The following is an 18,798-nucleotide window of genomic DNA, read 5'->3' on the forward strand; positions in this document are numbered from 1 at the left end:
CCCTGTCTGTACTTGAAAGGGTGCTTTTTCGGAAAAGCGCTATAGGAATGAAAGAAAATGTCCTATCAACCTCTATTTAGTGCACTCAATTAGACGCTCTCTTAGCTCCATCAAGAATATTTCCGGCGCTCGCTAATACCGATACTGAAGTTCTCCAATTTCACTTTATTTCAAATTTGAAGTCGTAAAAATTTCCCGAACGAACACTGCAAATCGTACCTCGGGAATCAAACATCGCGAATCTACTGAAGTGAAACCTAATTACCCCAATAAATATGCAGATTCAGTTGGGCAAAGAAGCCTCCAATATTTGAATACTTAAAGGACCCATAGTAGCTGTAATAGCACGTCATTAATATTGCTACTAATTACTTTTGCCAGCTGATGTTGCACTGGCACATTTGATTGATTCTCACCGGATTGATTCGGCCCTAATCCGAAAGCTTCAAAGGTAAATTCTGATTGGAAATTTATTACTCCAAGCCACGGACAATTTAAATCTGCAGGAAAAGACGAGTCTTAAATCAAAATCTCTGCCATCGGCAGGAAGGGAAATGTGGAATTACTTTTAGCGAGCATCTGCAGGAATTTGTTTCAGTTTACGACCTCTGTTATAAATCTATATCGGACATTCCTGCTGCGATTCGCAAGCAAAACTCGCAGATTGCCTCTGGCAGTTTTAATTAAAACTGTACGGCTTTTTTGCAATTATTATTGAAAGCATGGATCACCCAATGAAGAGCTGGAGAAAATGTGTGTAGTTTCATTAAAAGCCTACAATTTCGCTATTGACCGGAGCTCAATGGCGTTCGATGAGTCCGGGATCTTCATTCGCTCCTCACCAAATGAGGATGCGACGCGCAACCCAAATTTAAATCTCCGCATATTTTATGATCTTTTGAAAGCCTCCCTCTTCAGTGCTCAAAACGCCGGTTTTATATTTCATTTCAGAAAGGGATGTTGCCCGATTATTAGACCCTTGCCATTTTTCCACTGAAATATTCAGACCCGGTTTAATTCGACTTTGAGCTCGTAATCCGCCAAGTTCGGATGAAAGTAATATTTAATTGTTCGTGAAAGTTTGCAACGGCCTTAATTTAATAACGCGTCCTTCTTTTAGCGAGGTCAGAAATTAGATTACAAATGCCCCTACGTGTTCTTATTGGCCTCGCTTCAGGCTGAGACCGCTCTTTTTTTCACCTAGAGCTTTGAGTTTAATTGATATTATCCGGTAGAATTCTAGCTTGCACACTTAATTAAGCAGTCCCTCGCCAAATATCTCGGTTATTTGCTCTGAAAATTCCACAGTCACTTAGCCAAACATTTTGGCGGCTTCCAACCCTCTATTAGTAGCCAATCTCACGTTCCTATAACTTCCCCACTTCCCAGACTTGCCCATTACAGACGAAGACAAACATCGGTGTTTTACAAATGACGTAATATACGGATCCGAAAAGGGCAATACCGATAATAAAAACCAACATTTTTCCAGGGATCCGGGCGGGATTGCTTAACATTCTGGATGCAAACACTACTCCTTAGAGAAATCATATAGTTCCACGAAAGATACATTTTTGTATTGATTTCATAGGGAGCAATATTGTGCTCACGTTCGCCATTTTTGAATATCCGCGTAATTTTTATTGTTATTTATTGGTGCATTTATCTTCGTTGAAGCCTTGAATAAAATTTAAGTAAACAAATTGTTCTTGGTTGAAGTTGGCAAGCTTGTTTAAGAAGTCTCAACTTACAAATGTCCCGCAAATTGGACATGGTCCCAATAGGGAACCTCTACATAAATTATCTGTTTTGTGACAGCCCGGGTATTATACCTTGGGGAAATTTTGCGATCGGGGTTTTGAAAAGTTTTATGGATAAGTGCATTAAAAGCATCTGCATGACAAAAGAAGTCTGAGAAATGCAAGCATTTCTTAATAGATCTGAGATTTGTTCTTTAAAGTTTTCTGGTCAGGACAGCTTAGTAGGGCGGAATTTATCCGAGAACTGAGGCTTTCCTCAGTTTAAGTATGGGCACACGTTCGGGTCACGTTTTTAATGCAGATGAGGAAATATTTACAGCCAAAGAGGAGTAAAAAACTAGCCATTTACAAGTTAATTATTTTCGGAATCCGAGAAGCTCTGGGAAAAATGGGAATAATCCTAAGAGAATGAACCCTTAAGGGTGAGAACGACAACTACTCCTAAAGGCCTTTGTACACCAAGTTGTTCTTGGATTGATCAGAACTTAACGAACTCAAAGTGAAGTCAAAAGAAATTAACCCTCTGAATAGATACTTCTCAAATTTGAAACCTTAGACAGTTTGACTCCGAATTCGCCCCTTTAAGTTAAACTGAGATGTTCGTAAAGACGTTTGAACCACTGCTCCAAAATGCTTCTTGAGAGCAGTTCAGTCATAGATTTGATGAGCCTCAGTCGGACTCGAACAGTCGAATAACTTCTTCAAACGAATATTTTGAAAATTTGGAAACGTTCAATGAGATTCGCAACTGAGCGAGTATAAGCTAAACTTACGTTGGAACTAATTAGAAGTCCATTGAAGAATTCTTCCTGGATTATGTTGTCTAATTTACAACGCGATTCATTCAAAAACAGTTTAACTATGGATTCGACGATGTGATATTAAGCCGTTAAATCCAGTGCTTATAGAGAGAGAAAACCCTCGAAGAATGTGAGAATACATGTTTTGTCCTTAGGAACACCGCAGTTAAATTTAATTGATTTAAACGAAAACATAATCCGCGTACTTAAATTCGATTAATGCTGAGTAATGCTTAATTAGACTTGCATACATCGTAAACCGTCTTCAATAATTTAATTAGTGAGCTTTAATATCCTGCCCTGGCTAGCCAAATTACTCCAATTTCCTTGTTTCACCGAAGATCATCTTCGATCTAATTTCGCAGATTAACTCCGAGCAAATCGAGACGGAATCGCAAAGGAAATGTAGGAAAACAGTAATTGCTTCTCAATTTATTTGACCTAAATGGTCGTATGAGGTCGATAGATAATGTTGAAAGTTCGTGAAAAATTTTCGGATTACTCATTGGTCTTCGTCTCTAAGAAATTATCGTCAATTTTGAATATGAATCGAAGCGAAGCTCCTTTTCGTTAAACAAATTCAGAAGTTGAATTTGTGCTTGTGTTAATAATATTACAACGTTAGAAACCAGAAATGGATTTCAAATTCTGAAAGCACGTTCTCAGTTAATGCTCGGATTGATTTAATTATTCTAAATTAAAAGGCCGACCTTGTTGACCAATGGTGAATCAAGCATTGCGAATTCCCCGCTTGCCTTCGTAACAGTTAATAACCGGAATTAGATTAAAGGTCGTCCGAGCCGAGGAAATTTCGATAATCACCCCCTAACCCGATTAATGACCTATCCATACCTGGACCGGCTATGTAATTAATGGTCCTAAACCTGGGGCGAAAATATAAACCCCGAATTTGCGGAAGTATTGGGTTAGTTATCACTCAATGGAATGAGGAGAGAGTATTCGAATTATTCTGTCATTTGGCCCTCCAACACCTGCTGTGCTAAATATATTATTTCGGAAGGCAATAAGCTTCAACGTCGATTGATGGAAAATCCTTTGATTCCTGGTTTATAATAACAGTGCTGTCGATGCCAGGAATACTGCGGTGGAAACTGAGAGCAGCAGGCTCCCATTTCAAATGCATTTCTAGTATTGATCGGCATACTTCAAAAACCTTTGAGGCTCTTTCTAACCATAATTGGGAATAATTCTACCATTGTCTGTTCCTGTGTATGCCAACATAAATAAAATAGTAGTTCCACCGAAAGAACGCGAGTTAAAACAAACAGCCCTTTGGCATTGTAGCCCTTTCGAGACAGAATGATTGATTGATGAATGGTCCTGGCCCCTAGCCTTCGACCCATTATTCAGAATTTTTGCATTATTTGAGTCGGCTTTGTCGGATATAAAGTTTGGGGTGACGCAGATGGGCGGAATATTTAGAGGTTCCGTGGGAGAAGGGCTCGGAGTTTGATGCTGCCCTGTCGCAGTGTGTCATGACCATTTTCGAGGTTTAAAAAGGGGATTTATGAAGTTTGTGCATTTGAAGTGGGCAGTTACGGTCAACGAAAATTTCTCACCTGTTTAGTTAAAATTCGAAATGGTCCAGTGTTGTAGTTCCCAATATTTACCCATTTAAAGTTCTCAAATTGTCTCTCTCTCTATATGATTGCAGCTTTTCCACTAATGGACGTTTATTTCAGCTGACTACTGGTGGCGCTTTTAATGGTAATTAACGTGCTGGAAAAATATACAGTCTTTAGGCATATCGCCTAGTAGCGCCTAACCTGAGCTACTTCGCGACTTTCAGAAACGCAAAGTATCCAGGAAAATAAACGTCCACGAGTTTCTTTCATTTGTTAATTTATATATTTCCGCATTCAGACCGACGAGGGGCGCGAGTTTTCTAATCCATATTACTGCCGTGATTTAATCGCGTGATTTAATCTTTAATTACGCAGTACCTTTTTCGCTGCTATGCAGATGGAGTTCTAGTGAGTGCAAGAAAAAGGCGATTGATAATTGCAAGAGAGACAGATTTCCGTTGTTGACTCGCACGCAGTATACCCTAATCCAAGTGCGCATCATGTCACAAAAAGGGCCGGTTTTTAATTGATGTATTCTAAAACTACCATTTCTACCATTGTGTTTGTAAAGGTAAGGCTATATTAAAATTTATCATGGAGTTTGTGCTCGAAATGTATTCAAATTTGCACGTATCCCCGTGATTTGCATCCTAAAAAATCTAGTATAATTGCATCCGACCTCGGATTAAGGCATACTGTTCGCGAGTCAACGGCTCTAGCCAATCGTTGACAATAGAAAGGGAAGCGGTAACCTGTCTCTCTCGCACTTATTAAACGCCTAATTGCCTCTCGCTTGCACTCACTAAAACTCCCACACGCATAGGAGCGAAGAAGGTGCTCTATGTACACAAGAATGCAGAATCGCGGTCCTTTTAGCAGTGACTTCCAGCATTAATACAAATTTCATGAATCCATCTCCTCGAATTCGCGAGTAGTCTAAAAATTCGCGAAAATTTGCATTTTCAGTAATTTAAAATTATCGAGATTCGGTTTAAGCATTCAAGGCATTTTTTTTTTTAATAGGAGACTGCATGCATTATTTAATGGTTTGCCGTGAGGAGAGCGGATTTTCCATTTTTATCACCTCATTTAATACGGATGACGCCATCTGTATACAGGATTATTCAAATTCCCTGCTCACCATTGGGATCTCGAAAATCATGAGAGATACGAAGTCGGTTGAATTAGGGCACGTTTTTATTATGCTCGACAGTAAAATGTAGAAAATTCCGACCGACTCCGGGAAAACTTGCAAAAATTTAGTGAAATAGTTTTGGTATTGTCCTGAGTTCCCTTGATCTTGTGAGAAAAAAATCCACGATTTTTCAACGATCTTTTATTTACACAAGCAGTACCGTGAACTCCGATACAATTCTGTTCACAAACCACCTTTTTGCTGACTCTAGTGAACTGCTTCCTTTACTACAAGGCAGAAATATTTTATGTCGCTGTAGTTGAAGTTGGTGACATATTTTTTCGAAGAAAACTAAAATTCCGGTTATTTTTGCCGTTTTAACCGGAATTCTCCATTCTCAACTGATATTTGGAGGTCTATAAATCCATAATTAACTCAAACAAGAAAGTACTCCCAGAATTTCACCAGAATTTCTGAACGCTGAGATAGGTCAGCCTTTCATATCTTTTTTGGCAATTTTCAACTGAATTTACATCAACATTTAATCTATCTGATGTCTAGTGGCCATGATTAATCAGCTTTTCTGCCTGCAAAGTGCCGTTTGAATGAAGAAGAGTTTAAATCTTAGATGTGGTTTCGTCCCACAATTTAATTTTGGAACACTGTAATTTTCCTTCTGTCTCGACATTTAGATACTTCCCTGAAACTAAATATGTTTTTTAATCTACAGAGTGCTTCAATTATTATAATTAAACGTCTTGTCACAAACGAGGATAAATTGAGGACTCAAATTAAATTTTTTTTTGCAGAGAGACATGTATTTATTAACGTTTAGTTCGTTTACTTTAGCGTTTAATTATTTTAATTGCAGCGTAAGGTGTGAATATAAATTATATACTGTTCAGTGCGTGGCATATAGCACCATGGATCCGTGAAGTTCATATACTTGGCCAAGAGAATGGCTTCGATGGCAGGTGAATTATTTATGCTGCGCTCAGTTGTTCCTCCAGAGGCTCGGCCAAAGGGGGGAAGAGGTTGTTATCTCATCCTCAATTATAATTAATAACCATAAGGGTAACAGGTGCACGACTCATTTGGAAGACCTAGCCAGGCCCCAGCTATATCCACTCCATGTACGGTCCATTATAAGTATTTTCAATATAAACTTGCTATATTTAGCTCTTAAAATTTGAATTATTTTAGAAATTTTCTCTCCCCTAATTCAAATTTAAGCTTCAAAAAGCCGAAGAATCTCTTAATTTTGGAAAATATGAAGACTCCGTTTTGCGTTCCAACATCTAATAACCTTCAGGTATTACTGAGGTTTTATATCACGAGGAACTTTATTTTGGTATCCTTCAAGTCAAGAAATTTGATAGAACTCTAACAAAGACATCCCAAGGCATTCTTGCCGCCGTTTGAAACTCGAAATTCAGAAACCAAATAAGGGTTGATACACCCTTAAAATAATTGAATAAAGCATCATCAAAGCTGACCCTTGTTAAAAGGCGGCCTTTCGAATAAACATCGGGGCTCGAAATTTCGAGATATATCCAGGCCCAATGCGAGAATATTTCAATAGAATCAATTCACAATCGGCACATTATTTCGCTTGTGTTCCATGCTGACACAATTAGGTCAAACAAAACAGGGCTTTCAACATGAATTGGAGCTAAAGCCGTTCTTGAATTAATTATACGAGTTATCCAGAAGTGCCACAGTGGGCGGAAATTATATACTGCGATGCACCCACTCGAACCAGTGACAAACGAACTTCTTCGGATTTAATTCTCTTTGGCTGCATTGAGAAAATTGCAAGTGATTTGTAAAAACGGGGGTGATTAGAAGGAGAAAAAGTGGAAGTAAGAGGTTTTGGGACTAGAGAGAACACGAGCCATTTGGCTTGCAGCAAAAAAGTATCCAACCACTTTTGTGCTTCTGAGGGAGGTATTGGTATTTGCTCGTTTCCAATCTTTTTTTTCAAGCTCAAGCATGCCAGGGAGAATTAACAAAATGGACTGAGCGGTTTTTGCATCCGCCTGCTTTGGTTAATGAGACGATACTTTTTACGGCGCAACCCTTTTAAAGCTCTTTCGGGCCAAAAGTAAATAATTCGTTTCGGTGCCACAAATACAAACATCACGTATATATTCTCTGTCAAAGGCTTATACGTTTAAACTTTTTCGCTAACTCTTCGGCAGTACATAAAATGAGAGAGGGGTAATTTGTAAAAGCTCCGCTTTTCGACGTTAAAAATGGCCGAAGAGTTTGAGTAAAAATTCGGGAAGGATCATGTCAGCTGGAAAAAAATCGTTTGAAGCCTCGGAAGGCGGTTCGATCTCTCAGTCTCAGTTATTAGCGTTTCAAGATTAATATTTTCTTGAACAAAAGTGAGGGCAAACTTTCCAGCCCCTCGGCGAAAATATTTGGAATTCCACTCAGCAACGGACAGTTGGAGTTTTATCGTGCAAGAAGCTGAACCTTTGTTGTCGGGAATATAGAGTTGAAGGGTGTTCTAAAATTTTACAAAGAAATTTCCCATAGGGGCCGACAAAAGTATAGAATACTCTCTAAGAACCATCAGATTGTTTTTGTCGAAGTGTTCGTTCAAACATTCAATTTCTCATAGAACGAAACTAATGCAGTTAGGTAGCTAGAATATCAAATTCCGTAGGAAAATCATCAGTTTAACAATGACGAAATCTTTAAATGTTTAAGTAATATTGCTTAATTTTAGATATAGCTAATTATCGAACACCACAACAATATCAACTAGAGCTAGAAGCAATAACTCGCTCAAATCCTACTCAATTAAACACTGCTAAAACTAGCACTATGCAGGGAATTATACATATCTGGCCGGCGATTTTAAACTGACCAGTGCATTTAGCCCGTGTAATTGGATAATACTGTTAAACAGGAATTATATTATGGGGCACAGAATGTGTTAAATGCCTCTTGATTGGGGAGACTGAATGTTGCATTGGAAACTGAGGGAAGTTCGGATCGAAGTTTGCAGAGTTTTGTGTATTGGATAATGTAGAGTATTTCTCAATCGTGTAAACCCCATGTGGATCGGCGAAACGGACGTAATAGTTCTATTGGGGTTGTAAATATGTACATATTTCAGTCCGCTTCATTGCCTCTTTACCTCAGCTTTTGATCATAATGAAGTTCAATTCATGGACATTCCACATTTTCCACCAGAGACTCTGAGAGTTTGTCTGACTGATTGTTTGTTGCGAGGAAAGGAACAAATCAATTGCATCGTTTGGTGGCCTCGAACACACAGACTTCCGAACATGTTCAAATTTTTGTGGATTTTTTGGCCTAATGGAGTGACGTGTATCCTACATACATAGGTTGATCCTGATACCTGTTAGGACCTCTGCAGATAGACACACGAAATTTAAGTCAACAGAAAAGTTCGTCGTAGAGCGCTTTATGGTTATGTTTTCGTTAATATTTAGGTTTGAGTTGAAGAATGCGAGCAGACACCCAAATTTGGTACTTCGCTAACACCACTCGTATCGAAAGGGGCTCCTGCGCTTCTGCGCGTTATTCACGTAACCTACGTGGATAGCCCTAGAAGTAGCCGACCTGATACATAGATGGTGATTTATTTATTAAAAATGTGCCTATATTACAAAGACCTAATCTTAAAAGGCCTATGTATGTCTAAAGTCAATTTCTGGCCGTTCTAAGCTGTTTTCAGTGAACGCTTTTAGGAATTCTGTGAAAATAAAAAAAATTGGCCATCGATACGTGATTCAATGCTTTCATTTGAAAGGTCTTGGTCCATTCAACATCAAAGCGAAGTTGGATTCTACTCTGGGGGAATCAGATCCTTCGTTGACAACTATAAAATATTGGACGGCTGTTTGAACGCGGTCGTACGAGCTGTAAAAATGAACTTCGCAGTGGTCGACCCAATGACATTCCAGATTTGACCACTTCAGATATTGTGGTGAATAGCTACGAAACTGTTGGATAAAATTGAGGGAGATAGCAGACATGATAGGCATTTCAAAAAGTACTGTACATCACATTTTGATCGAACAATTGGGTATGAGAAAGCTGTGCACAAAATGGGGGCCACGATTGCTAACAAATGAACAAAGTCAGCGCGTTTCAAGGTAGCTTTATTGCAGCAAAGTTTCGCAGCAATAAAACCGAGTTTTTACGTCAATTCATAATCATGGATGAAATATGGGTGCATTATTTCATATCTCAGACGAAAGAGCAGTCAAAACAATAGACGAATTGGCTCCAAAGAAGGCGAAAACCGTTGCATCTGCGGCAAAGATGATGACGTCAGTTTTTGGGAGAGACGTGCAACAATTTTTATTGACTATTTCCTTAAAGGAAAAAACAATAAACAGACAATATTATACAAATGTATTGCAGTCTTTCGACGAAGAAATTAGGAAAAAGCAACTGCATTGGACGAAAAAGAAACTTTGGTTTCATCAATACAACACACTAATCCATACTTCTATCATAGCGAAGGCCAAGATCAATCAACTTGGTTTCGAACATTTCCTCATCCGCCCTATTCGCCAGATTTGACCCTTTTAGATATTTTCTATTTCTAAACTCCAAAAAATGGTTTGGTGGAAAGAATTATGTCGATCACGAAGAGATGGAATCTGGGGTTGATATCCATTTTAAAGCGTTCGAAGCTTTTTACTATTAAGAGAGTATAGCTGTCATATCTCAAAGGAGTCTATGTTGAGAATCATGTAACATTTTTCAATTTTTTTTTTAACGTTAGGTCGGGTACTTCTGGGACCGCCCTCGTACTCGTTTACATCGATTTTGTTTTTTACCGCATATATTATTATTCCATTCCAATAAATGTTAGCTATAGTAGAAATGGTTATTCTGTTTTACGGAACAGTGTCTTTGAGACCGCGAGCTCAGGGAGGTCCAAATGTAAATATCAAGTCAGTATTTAGCTTCGCACGCCATTTTATCAACTTGAGAATTCCGAAATCTTCCAACATTTCATTTTTTGATTGCCTCAATCAGCTACCTCAATTGGGCTGCTTGGAAAACCTGACTTCCTTGGTGAACCTGGATGGCTGAAGTCTCTTGTGGGCGCTAGAGGACCGGGCTATCCAACCAAATACCTTTTTTGTTTAATTTCCTTAATTACTTGCTTTACTTTGTGGCGGTTTCTGCAAAATTTCACATTCTATCTAACCGCCATAATCAATTGCAATTAATGGAGTGCCACAAACTAAATTTCCTTGCAAATTCCCCGATTCGTAGTTCATATTCATTTTGCCTAGTTTTGCGTAAGCGCTAAAAATTCCGAACTTTTATCGTAGAAAATAAATGTTCCATTCCATTATTCAGCAGTGGTCCAAATTACCCTCACTGCTTTATGAAGCCTAAAATTTACTCAGGTAGCCAAAATTAGCAGCAATATCAACCAACCCACAGAGTGCAATTTATCAACAGTTCTCCCATCACAGTTATAACAATTTGTACAAATGGACTTCAATTATTTGTATTTGTTTATTGTTGAGGTTAAATCAGGGTCTCTCATCCCTGAGACTGGAGGGTGCGCTTCTAAATTACAGCAGTATCCCTCCTATTACTCTTTGTTTTCTCCACCATTAATCCCCTATTATTAGAGATTGTTTCGCAATTGTCCTTTGTAGGGAACAACTATTCCCCATTCATCTTCGTAGTAAGCATTTTAGGGGTGTTAATTTCAGGACACAGCAGCTTTCCCCAATTACTTTTATTACTTACGTTGCAACTAATGGACTTTCCTAATTCTACAATTATTTCCCATGAAAGATGAGCCTAAAATTTCGATATCGATCGTGTTTAGCATCGAAGACGGCCAATTCGCTTTCGGTTGGTTTGTTTGTGAAATTAACACTCCATTGGGGATCGGGCTCCCCCAGGGTAATTACTTTAATTAACGTTTTTTTATAGCTCAGCTAAAGTTATCTGAAAGAGGCAAATTGATCACCTGATGCTAATTAATCGCGCTTTTCGAATTCTCATTGTTGTTCGGTGCATCGAGACGCAAATTAAAACAATCGACAAAATATGTCCGACTATTTGCTTCGCAGGAGAAGGACGAAATGATAATCAGATATTTTTAAATAAGCAAAGGGGAGGAAAAGGTACACCCCAGAAATAACGGTGCTCCACGGGAGACTTAGAAAATTACTGTTTGTGAAGAAGGAATAAAAAGATTTACGACTCGACCTTAAACTGTTTGAAGATGCAAACAAGTCTTGGGGCCGTATATTTCGTATTACTTCCAATTTTCTCTTTCGATTCTCCGGGGCCTACTTGAGTTGACGAGAGGCCTTTAGGCGTGAAATAGGGTATCGCACGTACAGGGTTTATGTCAAATCTTTACCGGGGATGTTTTTTGGCGATTTGAGGTTTGTTAAATTGCCTCGGGAATTTTCAGGTCACGCCACCAAACGCGCACCTATTTGTGAGTAATGATGCAGGTGGATGAAATGCCATCGAAAAGATTAATGTGGCTCATTTATTTTACAGCTCAGATATCAATCACTTTATTCTTTTACTTTAATATCAAGCCTAAAACACTATTTAGCGAAGTGGCCTTGTTCATCTGCATCTTAGACTGGACGATGTCGAACCACACTTAACGATGTCCCGAATCGATCCTACATGTATATGGGGATCCCTGCTGCCATAAGAGATGCAGAATCGGTTGCGTGGGGGACGTCTTGGTGAATTCTGTAAAGATCCGATGTCTGTTTTAAAAACTGCTTTAGATTCAATCGTTTTCCCGAAAAAAAAAAATGAAAAGAGGTGAGAATCGCTGCATTTTGGCCCTGCGGCGGCTAAACGAAGCCGAGTGTGGGGCCGAAGCTAAACCTTCATAGGGCGATTTTGACGTAGAGTGTCGTGACGCATCAGAAATAATTTGATCGTCATTTGTTTCGAAGTTCCGTACGGCAATTTTGAAAATTTTTGTGGACGTCCCCTTGAACTTCTGGATTTTCTGAGAGTGCTTAAAAACATTTTCAGCGAAATACCTGCTGACGCCATTATCTCATTTCCGAAGCTCAAAATGGAACTTTCGGGGTTTTTGTCGTAAAAAACGTTGGAGGTTTTTGCCTTCCATCATGCAAAGCAAAACTGCTGCAAGTGTCAAACTTGATTTGCCAGTGCAACGCAACTTAGGGAACGCGATAGAATTCAAGTTTAAATGGAATGGAAACGTCACCGCAGCTGTGTTGACCGCATGTGAGCGTAAAAAGGTAACAAAGTCTGTTAAAAAAATAAATTTCAAGTAAAAAATTATTTGTTAACAATCCATGATTCCTCCAGCTTCAGTTGTGTGCCTAAACCGTTTTCTCTGCGGTTTATCCCGTTAGGGAAACTGTTGGCAGTGTCGCGTATGGCGCGGCTGCTGCAGTTACGTCTCTGTTTAATTCAAAACAGAGTTCTACCATGTCCACTTTGCCTTAATTTGAATGATTTGCTGCCATTTTGATGGAGCGATTTTACACAGAAATTTAACTTGCAAATTATCTTTGGCACTTAGAACAGTAATTATCTTTTGTTTTGCATGATGGGAGGCAAAATCTACTGGGACAAAAATTTAAAAGCTCCATTTGGCACTGTAAAAATGAAATAATGGCGTTAAAAAGTATATTGTTGTGAAGGTTTTTCTAGGCGCTTTCCGAAAATGGAAAAATTCATGATGGCGTTCACATAAATTTCCAAATTTACCGCAGAGAACTGGGAAATAAATGACGACAGAATTACCTTCGATACATTTCGGCTGTCTAAAACAAAAAAAAAGACAACAAAAAGCGCTCTTGGATGAGCTGCCGCTTGTTGACTCAAGAATCATCATCAAACTAAACGCAGCAGGATTCCTTCGATAAAGACAACTCCACCTTCGGTTCATTTCTATACATATTTAACTATATTGTCTCAAACTACCGTTCCGAAATAAACTAAATTGCTCTCGATCTCTCGTTCTCCATAAGTTATCCAGAAATTCTCGTGCCAGGAAATCCAATAAACTGGCGCAATAATACACTTTTGGGTGAAAATATAGTAAACGGCTCCATAATATTACGTGAAAATGTGGCTGATATAAGCCAGATTCATATATTTAAGCTCTAGCGCCATGGCGGCGCTTTTACGCTTAATTACGTAAACGCTCCTGGAAGTGTTTCCACTTCTCGGGTTTTAAGAAATATAAAGCGTTGTAATGAATTTTAAGTCTGAATATAACTTAACTGAAATATTGTCCTTAGGACTTTGCGAGATGGCCCGGAGGTGTTTGAGGGAAATGGAATGAATTTTTTAGGAAGATGACGATGAAATTCGTCCGGATAAACCCTTCACGTGCCCAAACGAAATCGTAGAATCTCTCCCGTAACGTCTCCGATCAAAAAATTAGATCACACGCGTTTCCAAACTTCCTGGAAAGTTCCCGCTTGAACAGCTCTCCGAAAACGTCAACAACTTTTCTGCTCGCGCTCTCAAAGAACACATCTTATTACATTCGCACGCTCTTGGGGTATCCCTTTGCTCGATTAAAATTAAAACAATTAGATTTCCTTCATTTTGTTCGCATTAACAATGGTCAAACAATCTTCCCCAAGTCGAAACACTTTTTTGGTACCAACGAATGCGCAAAACAAGTAACGCGAGGACGGAAGTGTAAGCAGCAACTGATTGCAGGAACTTTCCTCGCAAAAACTCCAAGTAGGAATGTATTGAGAAAGTTTTCAGAGTAATTGCTAGCGATTCAACTTGGAAATTGCCGTAAGATATAAATAATGACTGAAATCGGTGTACTAAAAAAATACTGGATAAAGTTTCATCTGATCATGCCAGTTGCCACTTTTGATTCTAAGACTTAACAGCTTGCGTCCCTTAAGAGACACCAGTCGATTAATTTTCTGCTGAAATAATTAGATTCTTAGCGGACGGACACTTTTCTCTGGAGTATCTGTGTTTACCAGTTTAATTAAGGAATAAGTTGCCTGCTCCTTTCAATAACAGAGTGTAGGCTTCAGTGTCTAGCCCATTTACTCCCTCTTAAACTGTTTCGTTGAAAAGGACCAGAAATTATTTCAGCAGTTTCCGGGTATTTTTTGTTCCGTAACAGAATCTACGAGAAGACCCTCAAAAGGTTGTTGAAGACGCTAAAACCTTCCATAGACATAAAATTCCCTGAAAGTTTAATAAATTAAAGTGCAAATCCATAGCTTCAACCCCTGCTAAGTTGGACTCATTAAGTTTGGGCCTGAAAACTTTCACAAGACGTGCGGTATAAAAACTTATTTTTCGGTTCAATGGAAGCCCTTGAAGCTTTCCAGGCCGTTGGGGAGCGGAAGAGAGCAATTAGAGCAGGGCGAGCTATTATCGCGCCCTTAAATCTCTCGCCATGGCTTGCACCGACTTTTTTAAGGCCCTTCATATTTGAAAAGGCGATAATGAGACCTGTAGGCCTCAGTACTTCTTCGCGATGATTTTAGCCTAGATTTAAAGCGGTTCTTTAAAATGGAGCTTATTCCGAAACCTAAATATAACAATGGACTGAAAGCACATCGTAGACGCAAGCTTTCCTACCTGACTGCCATGGATGCAAAAGGATCGTTATGACGTCCGAATTGGATTGTTGCGTAAGATTCGCTTACGTGTGAGGACTGAAAGAAGATTACGCTCGCGGTCGAAGTTAGAGGGCGTGAGCGTAATCTATTCATTTTTATGCGGCGAAGAGCGTAATACTTCTTTCTACCCGTGGCACGTACCATATTTTTTGCGCAAACGATATTTTTAAATCTTTTACCTGGAGGTAGATAATGCAGACATCGGAGAAGCCTAAGAAAATTTCTAAAAATCATAAAACCGATAACGAGTAATTTCAACTACACTTTATTCTCTGCTATTTTAGTGTAAGTTCTCACTATACCCATGTTACAAATGATTGAAATAATCTAAAAGTAAATAAACAATTTTCATGCGGATATGGACAAGTTAGAATTTTGTACTCTTTTAAATTATCAGGTCGACTCAGTTTCATTATTTCGATACTAGCTGGTATTCGGAAGGTGTTTTGAAACTGTTGCCTTTCACCATGGAACGGAAAGATTTAACTCTGGATAAGATCAATCGAGCGGTAGACCCTCTTCTGGTTGACCGACAACGGAATCGTCGCATTACCGTGGCCAGCACAATTGCCAGATCTGAATCCACTTCAGCATGTCTGGGACATGCTTCAAAGAAGAGTTTCGTCGCATATGACTGATATTCACGATGCCTTTTGTTTCCGGGAACTGCTGATAAAAGAATGGAGAAGGGTACCACACGCGAAAATCAATAATATCGTATTGAGTACGAACTACAGAATTAGGGCTATAATTAATAATTATGGATGCCATACATCGTATTAGACTTCAACATTTTTGGTTTCTGAAAATGTTTTTTTTTTGTTTTAATAAAAAGGACGGCGTTTTTGGTTGCATTTATAATTTATAAATAAATTAATATAACTTAGATATCCATCAGCAAAAGTTCAGTTTTCTCGCATATTAATCACTTTCTAACCCTATAAATGCATAACGTTATTTTCTAATTAATTTCAGAAGAACTTCAATCTATTTATAAAAATATCCTTAGACTTTTCCGATATGTGTGTATGTGTGTGTACTATACCTAGTTATTTGATTAAAGGCGGCCCTTTGCCTGTGCCAACTTAACGAACCGTTGCTAAGGGTGACGGGCAGTAAAAATAAAACGACGAATGCTGGTCGTGAACTTATTATTTCCGTCATGGAAGCTAAGATGTAAACAAACACTTTCGTTCCATTTGTGCGTAAAAGCGTGAAACAGAGCTAAAGCTCAGCTATATGGATCACGAAACTGATACTTGACATCTGATACGGTTCGGCATTGGCCCTGTTCAGGGAAGTCAACAGTTGCGCAACTATTATGATTTCTGCTGAAAGACGCTCAACCTTTCACATAATTTTAAGCGGGTGCGGACGCCATTTTTGCTCAGACATTCAGACAATTGCACGACTGTTGGCTCCGCTGAAGAGGACAATTGCTGTTTCGTACAGGTATTCTTACAAACGACTTCTCCATACGGTTTTAGCAACCAAGGATGAAATTTTCAATAGCTTCTAACACTGGCATTGCCTTGACAAACAATCACCGTTCCTGAATTTCCGGATATCAAAACGTTATGATCGATGCTATATATCGCTCTCCTCATGTTACATGGATCGTTAATTCCATCGTAAACTCTAAAATAGATTTACGTCTGAGATTTACATCATATTAAGTAGATACAGATACGCCCGTGGTTTGGTTTTAAGTGTCTAATTTTGATGTAGGAACGTAATATTGTGCGTTTATTAAATTATTTGCTACAAGAATTTCTAGATTACTTGTGGAGAATAGTTTGTGATAAGGTGGTTAAGTAAGTGCAAACAGTAAAAGCGATGAAAATAAAGGTGGAATTATCGATATCGAAAAATCCTGCAGCGCTCAGCTTGGTGCTCCCGACGTGAGTCTGGTGAGCTATAGCTAGAAGTTGATCGATCTGCATTTCTCCTTGCCTTGTTGTAGCAATTTTCTCAGACATTACGAAGCAAATTTCAACGGTATCTTTAGTCACCACGGACAAATTATCACAGAGCAAAATCACGGTAGAAATATGCATCTGTAAAAACACAATAAAAAAACTTAATGATTAATTCATTGACTCACCAGAAAATAAATGAAATCTGTGTAAATATAGCCAAGGAGGTGGATGAATTTATATTCCGTAAAAAGTAGCTCTGCGAGGAACTTGAGTAGGAGGTTGATCAGGGTAAAAATAGAGAAGAAAATAATGAAGCCCATAATGCAGTTCAAGTCATCAATGATTACGAAGAATTCTCTTTGCAGGGATTGCATTAGCTCCAAACTTAAAGCAGGTCTTGCTTGAACTCTCTTTAGCTCTTTATTATACATTTTGTACTGCCTGATAGTCTCATAGATCATCAGCATCATAAAGAAAAAGGAGATTCTGAGTCTCAGGAACACTAGCAAAAGAAAATATACTCTTTCGGATGTATACAGAGGGTTGGTTATTCCAATGAACAAGGCGTGGCTTAGCAAATACAAACAGGTAATCGCTTTTAGGTGATCCTTCGATGGCTTCTTTTCAAGATTTAATAGTCTGACCTCGAACTCGATGAGGAACTTAATCGCATTTAAAATTTTCTCTCCTTCCTTGAAGACTGCAATAGATATGCAAATTTCTGCCATGCATTGCCATATCACACTTGAGACTCTGACGATGGTCAGTGGCACCTGGTCAGAGCTGAGGGACATCAGAAAACATAGTCTATTGAAAATTAAGCTGCAGTTCCACGCTGTGCAGTATAAAATGTACAACAATTTAACAGTTTTGTTCTTGTAGAAACATAGCGGACAAATGGCTACAGCTGTGGATAGACATACCAGGAAATCAAGGAAAGTTACTTTCAATGCTTTTGGGAGCATTTTACTAAATGTTATTGAATCGTTGAAAACCGAATAGAGTAATTGATATTGGAGCTATAACGTAAATGAGTCACATAAATCTTACCTTTGACACGTTTTCCTATGTCATTGATATCAGACAAGGCGATAGGTGAGGCCGCATTTTCACTCGACACCATTACCACACCATTTATAGCGTGCGATAAATGGTCCCAATATCGCATATACCAAAACTATGTGTTTTTAACTCGGCTGTTTTCACGGATAGGCAAAATCAGAAAATTTATGGTACCGCAGACGTGATATAACGTGAACGCGTAATTTGTTTTTTTTTTAAATCGAGACATTTTTTCCTATACCGTGTCTTTCCACAGTGCAAACCTACAGATGTTTTTACACATGCAAAGGTAGTATCACAAGTACTCGATCTAGCACTTAAAGAAAATAAAATTTTGTAAAATATTACATTGTTTCTTCACGTAGTCTCTTTTGAGTCTGTATCCTGCTTATAATAAGAAACGTCGAATGTTTCAAAACAGACATCAACCTCGGAATCCGCCTTTTTATTATTGCCAAATCCCTTGTCACCGAGTCATTTTTTCAAGTTTGACAACAGAAAATAATCTGAGGGGGTTAAATCTGGCGAATAGGGTGGGTGAAGAAAAAGTTCGAAATTAAGTTGATTGATTTTAACCACTATTAGAAAAAAATGAGTATAAAAAATAATGCATTAAATGCCTTTCTTAAATAAAATTACGGTTGTTTAAATATTTTTTCAACATATTTTAAAACGTGTTGCAATACTTTTTACAGGCGCTGTATATTCGTAATAATATTTAAAAAAGTTAAAAACTTACCATAAAATGGATGCTACCAGTTCTTTTCAGAGGACTACTTAATCTCCTAGTTTTGTCTTCTTTCTGGATAGATGCCGAAATACCCTCTACCAACATACGAAAGATATTCTAGCTCATAAGAAAGTAGTCGAAAAATGTTTCGTCATTTCGAACTAA

General features: G+C 38.5%; 1 protein-coding gene across 2 annotated transcripts in view; it reads left to right on the top strand.

The window, feature by feature from the left end:
- LOC136343692 (leucine-rich repeat-containing protein 24-like) overlaps positions 1 to 18,798 on the top strand; it is a 101,429-nt gene that overhangs the window by 54,319 nt on the left and 28,312 nt on the right. The window lies entirely within an intron of this gene.

Source organism: Euwallacea fornicatus, chromosome 15 (genome assembly GCF_040115645.1).
Source record: "Euwallacea fornicatus isolate EFF26 chromosome 15, ASM4011564v1, whole genome shotgun sequence".
NCBI classification, from domain to species: Eukaryota; Metazoa; Arthropoda; class Insecta; order Coleoptera; family Curculionidae; genus Euwallacea; species Euwallacea fornicatus.